The 8,356-nt window shown below is 39.2% G+C and overlaps 1 long non-coding RNA gene across 1 annotated transcript in view; it reads right to left on the bottom strand.

Annotated features, from left to right (window-relative positions):
• LOC102482544 (uncharacterized) overlaps positions 1 to 4,285 on the bottom strand; it is an 11,609-nt gene extending 7,324 nt beyond the window's left edge. Inside the window, exon 1 of the long non-coding RNA XR_337688.1 lies at positions 4,162 to 4,285. This is a non-coding gene — a long non-coding RNA (uncharacterized LOC102482544). The remainder of the gene's footprint in view (positions 1 to 4,161) is intronic.
• Positions 4,286 to 8,356: the final 4,071 nt, after the last annotated feature.

Here is an 8,356-nt window from a genome sequence, read left to right on the forward strand (position 1 = left end):
GATCTCCTTCCGCTCTCATACCTTCACTCTTCCCTCTCCTTTATCTCTCTTCCCGTTCCTACAAGTATTCTCAGCCTTTCCTAACCTATGAGACCTTTCCATGAGCCTCCTTGAATTCAAATTATTCCTCTATGTCTCCACTTACTACTTAACCTATTTGTTTGCAATACATAATGTGAGTTAATTCACATGAAGGAATTTAGCCCTACTCCAGAGCTATACGAAAGGACATAAATGCAATTACAGGTATGAGGTCCGCACGTTTCTATGACAGTGCTTCAAGTGTTAGGAATAAAATGATGGCGTAACAGTAAATTTTCACTTCAGCAATTGGTTATACAAATACAAAGCAATTGCCTTCAAGTTCAAATTGATAACTCTTCCTGGATTTGCTCAGCTCTGCTTTCTTTTTTTTCTTTTTTTTTTTTTTTTTTTTTTTGAGAGGTTTTTCACTATAGGGCGCGTGTGCTCGCCGGACAGACAGAGAGAGACATAGAGACAGAAAAGGAGAAATCACAATCCCTTCCCCTCCATTCTCCTCTCGGGATCTTAGGCACGCACACACATGCACCCAGCGTGAGTTTTAAGCCACCAGGTCCGGGACGCGAACCACAGTCGACTACGTGGGAGTCCAGCGACATAGCCATTACGCTAACTGCTGGTTCCCAGCTCTGCTTTCTTAAGAATCCAGAGAAAAGCTGTTTTCCATGCTCCCCAAGGACCAAATCCCTCTTCCATGCTTACTCAGCATGAGGCACAATCTTCGCGTTTATAGTATGTGAAGGCCAAGCCTACTGCCACTTTGTAGTAACATTTCTCCACATCATGTTCTTATCATTTGTGATAAAAAGATATGTGATTTCTCTAAGATGTCACTCACCTTCAAAGTAAAAACACATACATTTTATGCCAATACAAACATGTGGATGACTGCTATTTTATTCTATAAGCTTACTGATATTTAAGCAAGAATTTTTTTTTCAAAATCACATAACCTGATTGTGAGTTTAGTACATTTTTGAATGTACTAAAAAGAAAAAAAAATTCAAAATTCTTAAGTTTTATAGTAAAACATAAAATTCTAGTGTATGACTTTTGTTTGCTAAATGAGAGACAAAGATGTTGATATGAGATACAAAATTTTAAATTTCTTATTGGAGTGTTCTATATTTATGTAGATTTGTTTATATTGATTTTATTTGCTTACATTATGAGGCAAACACATTACTAAGAATGCTACCAATGAGGAATGCTTTATCAGTGAAATTACTGTGCAATACCTGTTCATTTAAGATAATATTAAATCCAGAATATTTCATTTATCTAAGCAAATACAGAGTTTTCCTTTGGTTCATCAACTACCAAATAAATATTATCCACTCTAAGAGAACATCTAAGAATACAAAAGAGCAAACTAATGATCTCTGTGTACACAGATTGGATCCATTTTTCTCTTCTCCCTGACTGACCTCCAGGGGGCAGTACAGTGCCAATGATGGGCTTTTGCTTCTGATGACCCTATTTGGAGTGCTTGTTCTGTCCACTTCAGTTCCATAAACTAGGACAACTTATTAGCCTGAGCCTCAGTTTCTCACACATAAAATGGAGAAAAGAATAGAACCTACTTCACAAGATTGTTATAAGGATCAAATGAAAAGTGGCCAGTATATAACCAACGTGCCATCAATACTTAGTGCTATTTCATTTACTAGCATCATATTGGCTTTCCTGCAATATCATCACTAAATATAATTTACTGAACTCAAATACTTTAAGCACCTAAAGCATGTAAAGCACTGTAGGTGATAATGCTAAAAAAAATTTTTTTAAATAAGAAATAAACCACAAGCTCTCTTCTTCATAAATTTACAGTCAGAAGGTGAAAAAGACATGTAAATTATAAGTAGAACAATACAGAATAACTGATTTATCAAATGGAAGGACGGTCAATTCAACCTCCAACAGGATAAGAAAGAGAATAGACTCCTTATTATTGCTGGAGGATGAGAAGAGGGATAAAATTGACCTTGGAAACGAAAACGCCCACCTCCTAATCTCCTCCCCTTCCACACACCCTCAGGCACCATTCCTAGTGGTTTGGACACAGGCATGTGACTTGGACTGAGCCAATTAGGTGCTCTGGACTAGACCCTCAGTTCTTGAGAGAGAGAGAGGCCAAGTTGCTGAAAGAGTCAGAGAATATTCTTGGCCCCAACAACAGAGGCCAGAGGCCCAGTGGCCAGTGGCATGCTGGAGAGGAGCCAGAAGCAGCTCTGTCAATGGCAGCAAAAACAGTGCCTGATTCTAAACGGGCTGCTCCACTGCAGTGATCTCAGCTGTGTCCTCAGCTGTTCATCTTCTCCTGGTTCCCAGTCTCTTTCTGAATCTGATCTCTAGTCCTCTGGCCATTTCTAAGAAACCTAATACTTACCAACAAATTAGTTTTCTGTCTGTGTTGGACAGAGATTTTGTTATTTGCAACTGAGAACCCTGACTGGTACCTTGAGTCATCAAGTAAAACTTTCCCCTTTAATTTGGACAGTGCCAAAATGAACCTCAAAGTAGTACTTTCTTTTGTGTTAACTGAGATATTCTTCTGTTGCCTACTTCAGATTAAATAGACTTCTTGATCATGACACTTTATCTTAGCAAAATACGTGTCAAGGGAAGTAGTATCTAAATTTTCATTTAGCAAAAAGAATCATTTGAATCTACTTGCCACATACACGAAATCATTCATGATTCATCCCGTTCATACAAGACTCTGTTACTCTTTCCATTATATCATTGGTAAGAAAGAAGAAAGAAAAATGTCCTGTGAAGGATAATGCTAGAAAATAGAGAAATAATTATTTTTCTATCTGTTGCTTTCCTGTAGGAATCAACCATCTACCCCTATCTTTGTTTTCTTACAACATTAAATTGATAAATTGGATTTTTATAAGAAGTTAATTCTCAGCAGTTAAGTATCTGAAGTGGAAATTTCAGACACAGGCCTATCCTAGTGTATGGATCCCGGTTATTGTAGGAGAATAAATAGGTTAAAAAAAAAAAAAAAGAAAAAGAAAAAAAAAAAGAAAAGAAAAAAGAAAGAAAAGGAAAAAAAAGATTGCTTTGAAAATGCCCACCCCTTTAAGAGTCTCTCAAATGCCACTAGATAGGGAAAGGACACTGAGAATCACTTACAGGAACACAGCAGAGAAAGATGCTGGTACCCTGAGCTATTGAAAAAGAAAAGATTAGCATTCCTTCATCATTGCCGCTGTAGGCAACATCCCCCAGTGAGAACATTTAATAAGAACTTTCACCTTCATATCCCCAAATTTCTTCCTCTCCCCCTTATCACACCCCAGCTGTCTCCAGATCTTATTTTGTATCCACTCTAGCTATGAGGTCAGAGTTAAGCCTTCAGGAATGTGTCTCTCTATAGGCAGAAACCTGACTCCATCTGGAAAGAAAAAAAAAAAAAAAACTCTTAGCAGACCTTGGGAAAACTGCAGTTGCTATCACATGTACAGAGAGAGCTTTAGCAGCCATTGGACTTTAAATGTTCTGTTTGTTGGACTGCCAAAAGGTTACTGCTCCCTGGAGAACTGAGCCAGTTCCTCTAAACCCCTCCCACTGACTCATATGTTTGTCTGGCTGCAGCTGCTAAAAAAGATGGGAATTTAAAAGCTGCTACACAAGTGCAAAAGCAATAACCAAACAGTGGCAATACCCTCAGGTCTCGAAGAGAAAGTATTCTTACAGAGCAACGCGTAAGGTGGGGAGAGGAATATTAGAGACACAATACTGGAATATAGAATGACTAGAGAGGAAGGAAGTCATCGGTTCTCAGTGCTGCAAACTAGTTTGTTCGGTGACCTTGCTAAAGGCTGTCTCATGGATTTATCCTCACCACCCCCACAGTTACATCTTCTTTAACCTAGATTTACATGGAAGTTGGTATTGATAACCTGTCTACTATCAATGCTATAATCGCATTTTTCAGCAATGTTTAGAGCATTTATAAATGTCATTATTATCATTTCCTTATTCCCTTCTAACAATAACCCAGCAACTATTTCCCAGGCAAAGTAAAAATTTCTTATCTCTGGGGTCCTAGCACACTAATCGTATGTTGCATTTAGCAGTGCCCAGGAAAAAGGGGTAAGCCCGTACCTTTGTCCTCGGGGACTCTGACTCCATCTTGCACTCACTTCTCCCCACCCCTTCAGACCTCTTAAGCTTTCTCTTCAAACGGGAAAGTGAGGGAAAGTGATCTAACATCCATCGATCCAAGGTATGAGAGAGAGAGTACTGCCATTCTCAGCAATTACTCCACCTGTGAAAAAAGGACAAAGCAAAATGTTGATGTTCACCACACAAAAATTACTAATAATAGGAATTTTTATCTAAAAACTTGATACGTAATTGGAGATGGGAAGCCTGTTCTTAATAAAAGCCAAGTCTTACTGCTCAGACATATTGAAGGTACAGTTCTCTAAACTCCTGAAATCTTTTCCACCGATGCCTGTTCTTTTATGATTCCTGAATGACTCCTCTGATCCAAAAACAGTGGTAATACTGTTCAAGAAGCCCATTTAACCCATGGTAAAGCCCACGCCCAGAGGTCAGAAATGCCATCTTCAGTGTCTGTTAGAGAATGCTCTGCCTCACCAGAATCTGTGTCTCTTCTGTAGCCTTTCTTCATCCGTTATAAAAATAGGGTGTCCTTTCTTAAGGTTTATTCATCTTAAGAACACTTTAAAAAGTTTGCTAATTGTATCTCTCTTCTTGTGTTTGTAATCCTGTCACTATCTAACTTTTGTGTGGATGTTTTATGTGGATGTTTCTGCTAATAGTACATAGTCCGTGGACAACTTCATTTAATTTGTTTTTAGATCTCACTTAGGTGGGTCTTGTCAAAAGCTCCATGAATTCACATTCTGCCAGTTTCTCAGTATATTTCCACAAAGATTTGAAACTATTTATAAACGATTTCGCTTCCTGGAAAGTTTCTGCTACTCCAAGGAAACTTCTAAAGTTTTAGAACATCACATTGAAACTAGCTGCATTGGCACTGATCCTAGTTCTTGGATTCTGGGGGAACATGTTCCCAAAACTTATGTTTAAACAATCTCAGTTGAATTGCTTATTTTATTTAGTAAAACTGAGCCAGCAAAACTGTAAACTGTTAGAAATATGCCTGCAATTTGTTTTTACTTTTATTTTGTTTCATTGCCAAGGGGTCACGTACACTCGCCAGAGAGGAAGAGACAGAGAGAAAGAGAAAGCACCTCTCACTGGGGCATGGTCACACTGCAATTTCCTCTCCTCCATTCCTCCATCCTGTCAGGACCGGGGCACAAACACATACTCGGCATGTTTTTCATGCCACTGGTTACTGGGATTTGTACTGCAGTAGGTTATGTGGGATCAAACTCCCTTAACCACTAAGTTATAGGCCAACTTTGTACAGTTCAGTAATTATCGTCCCCAGAACTCCTGATACCTACCACTACTGTCATGCACACAGTGGGTACACAGCAAGATTTTGGTAATTAGTACCAAACTAGGTCGTTCAATATCTAAGACTGTGTTTTTGGCAGCCAACATTTTTGTTTATATAAACAGATGACAACGGAGATGTTAAAAGAGCTTGGCCTATGAAACACAAACCGATACTTGTCTCCTAGCTAAGAAATATGTACATGCAGAATTAGTGAGGAATTATACTACTCACTTTCTAGAACACAAGATAATGACACCCTGACTTGTTCTTGAATAGTTATATATCTCAAGGAGCTAGATACCCTTGCTCTTTAAATCTCCAGCAAAAATGTAGAACAAACCTTTATATTTCACACGTTTGGATTTTCTTTGTATAGAGGTTATTTGCTATAGGCTATATGCACTTGCCAGAGATACAGAGAGAAACAGAGAGACAAAGCGAGAAATTTCCCCTCGCCCCCAGATGGGATGGTTTCTCATCTGACCATTCCTCAAACAGACCACCCCATGACTGGACAGTTGGTCAGACTGTTCTTGTCAGCGACCTCTTTCAGTTTCAACATGGCCGCAGTCCTGCTAAACCTCAAACTGGCTTGCTTCACTGTCATCAATTTTGCCAAGTAGTCTTTCTCAGTTTACAGTCATGGAATACACTAATTAGAAGGAACCACAAAAATAGGGTAACCAACCTTTCAGTTTTCCCAGGATTCCAAGGGATCCTAGGACGGGGACTTCCAGTTTTAAAACCAGGACTCAAAGACTTCTTGAATATAGAGTTTTCAGTGCTGAAACTGAAAAAGTATCAGATAAACAGAGACAAGTTGGCCACCTTATATATCATCTGGTCTAACCCCATCCTCTCAGGTAAGGAAACCAAGGCTCATAGAAAACTCATACAGGTCAAGCAGTTAGTGACCCAGGCTACTTCTACACTTGTTAAGATTTTGTAAAGACTCCTTCAGACTCCAGTTACAGTGTAATTTTCCAGATTTGATCATTAGTTTAATTTTCATCATCTCTCCTGCCCATTGAGATTTGAATGCAGGGACCAAATCCATATTTTCTTTGTATTTTAAGCCTCTAATCTAGTTCCTAAGCTAGATTATATGACTCAATATATTTTTTTGATAACTACCATTAAAGGGCTACATTGAAATGCTTGAGGGACTGAGGTGTTTATTCGAGTTGCATTGGATCAGAAGAACAATAGCCAATTAACGTTGGAAAGCTGGGAGCTGCCCCTGGCAACACTTTTACTGATTTTCCCTGTCTTTCCAATATTTTAGATAATGATGTGTTACTTTATAACAAAAAAATAAAAGGTATATTTAAAAGAGTGATTATCAGGGCCAACAGATGGCATAGTGGTTAAGGTGTTGTACTCCCACACAGTCAAAGGTGGGTGGACTTCCGGACCCAGCAGCTTGAAACTTACACCGTGCACATTTACATGCATGCCTGTCCATGCCCAAAATCCTGAGAGGAGAATACAGGAGAAGGGATTGTGGTTTGACCATCCCCCCCGCCACCCCAGGAGGGGTTTTCTCACACTCTCTCTGTGTCTCTCTCCGTGTCTCCAGTGAGTGCATGTGCTCTATAGCAAAAATCACTCTAAAATATTTATATAGATACTGAGTAATTATCTTTATATATATATATATATATAGAGAGAGAGAGAGAGAAATTATCAGTGTCTTGTGTTCCCCTGATTTTCCAAGAGAATGGTGATACAGAGGTGAAGATCATGCCATAAGATAAATTACTATTTCAGTTGCCCTGGTTGCCAGAATTTCTGCCAAGAGAATACCTATTCTCCTTCTTCCTTGTCCTTCCTCCTCTGTCATCCCCACAAATTATATGTGGGGGAGGTAGAGTAGTCCAGTAAATAGATTTTAAGCTTTGTTTTCTTATTCTTCAATTCCTGCTCATATTAAAACATGAACAGGCAGTGGAACGTGCATAAAATTGATGTGGCATTTGAGATACAGGAGTTCAAAGAAGGAAGTTTTTCTCCAGCTGTGCCACATCGCTTCATTTGCCAAAACACTCACGGTTCGACTTGTGCTGCTGAGTTACATCCCTGCGTCTTTAAAAAAGATGAGAACTATGTGCCAGAACTCATTAAGAAATTACCCAGATACTCTGGTTCCCAAGCAGCTTTCTGACACCAAGTAACTTCCTTTGATCAGTAGTAACGGTATGATACATTCATATAAATTCTTACATGGGAGTCTCTGCCAAGAAATTCCTACAGAGATGAAAATGCCAGAATTTTGAAGCTGACCCACAACTGCCTCTTTATTCCATAGTCCACTGTAATTCAATGAGTTCAATTCATTTCTATTTAATTTTGCAAGTGTTTCTATACCCACTTGAAAACATCCTCTCTCATTTCTCCCTTCGCTTTGAAACTCAGAGTATTATTGTCCTATAACTTGACACTATACTCTAGAATTATTTTATTAGTCACAAGTAGATGACCAGAAATTCAAAGGCTGCACTTGTCACTTGATGGTGCATGACCACACACAAATGATGCTGACGATTCAGCTTCTTCACTCTCCTCCTTTCTTCATTTCTATATGTTAAAATAATGCATGTAAATTGGAAAAGATAAGTGCCCATCACCCGAGGACAGTATGAACTGGCAGTCTGATAGGTAGGAAGGATAACTCTACTCTCTCTCTCTCTCCAAGAGAGACTATGAGAGGCCAGCAGGTGGCACAGTGGTTAAGGCAGCTGGATACCATACAGCTGACTGAGTAACCCAAGCCAGTGGCTTGAAAACACGCTGGCAAGTGTGCATGCATGCCCAAAATTCCAAGAGGAGAATGGGGGAGAAGAGATTGCATCCCCCATGCAT

The sequence above is a fragment of the Tupaia chinensis genome, unplaced genomic scaffold (genome assembly GCF_000334495.1).
Source record: "Tupaia chinensis unplaced genomic scaffold, TupChi_1.0 Scaffold148904_1, whole genome shotgun sequence".
Classification (NCBI taxonomy): domain Eukaryota; kingdom Metazoa; phylum Chordata; class Mammalia; order Scandentia; family Tupaiidae; genus Tupaia; species Tupaia belangeri.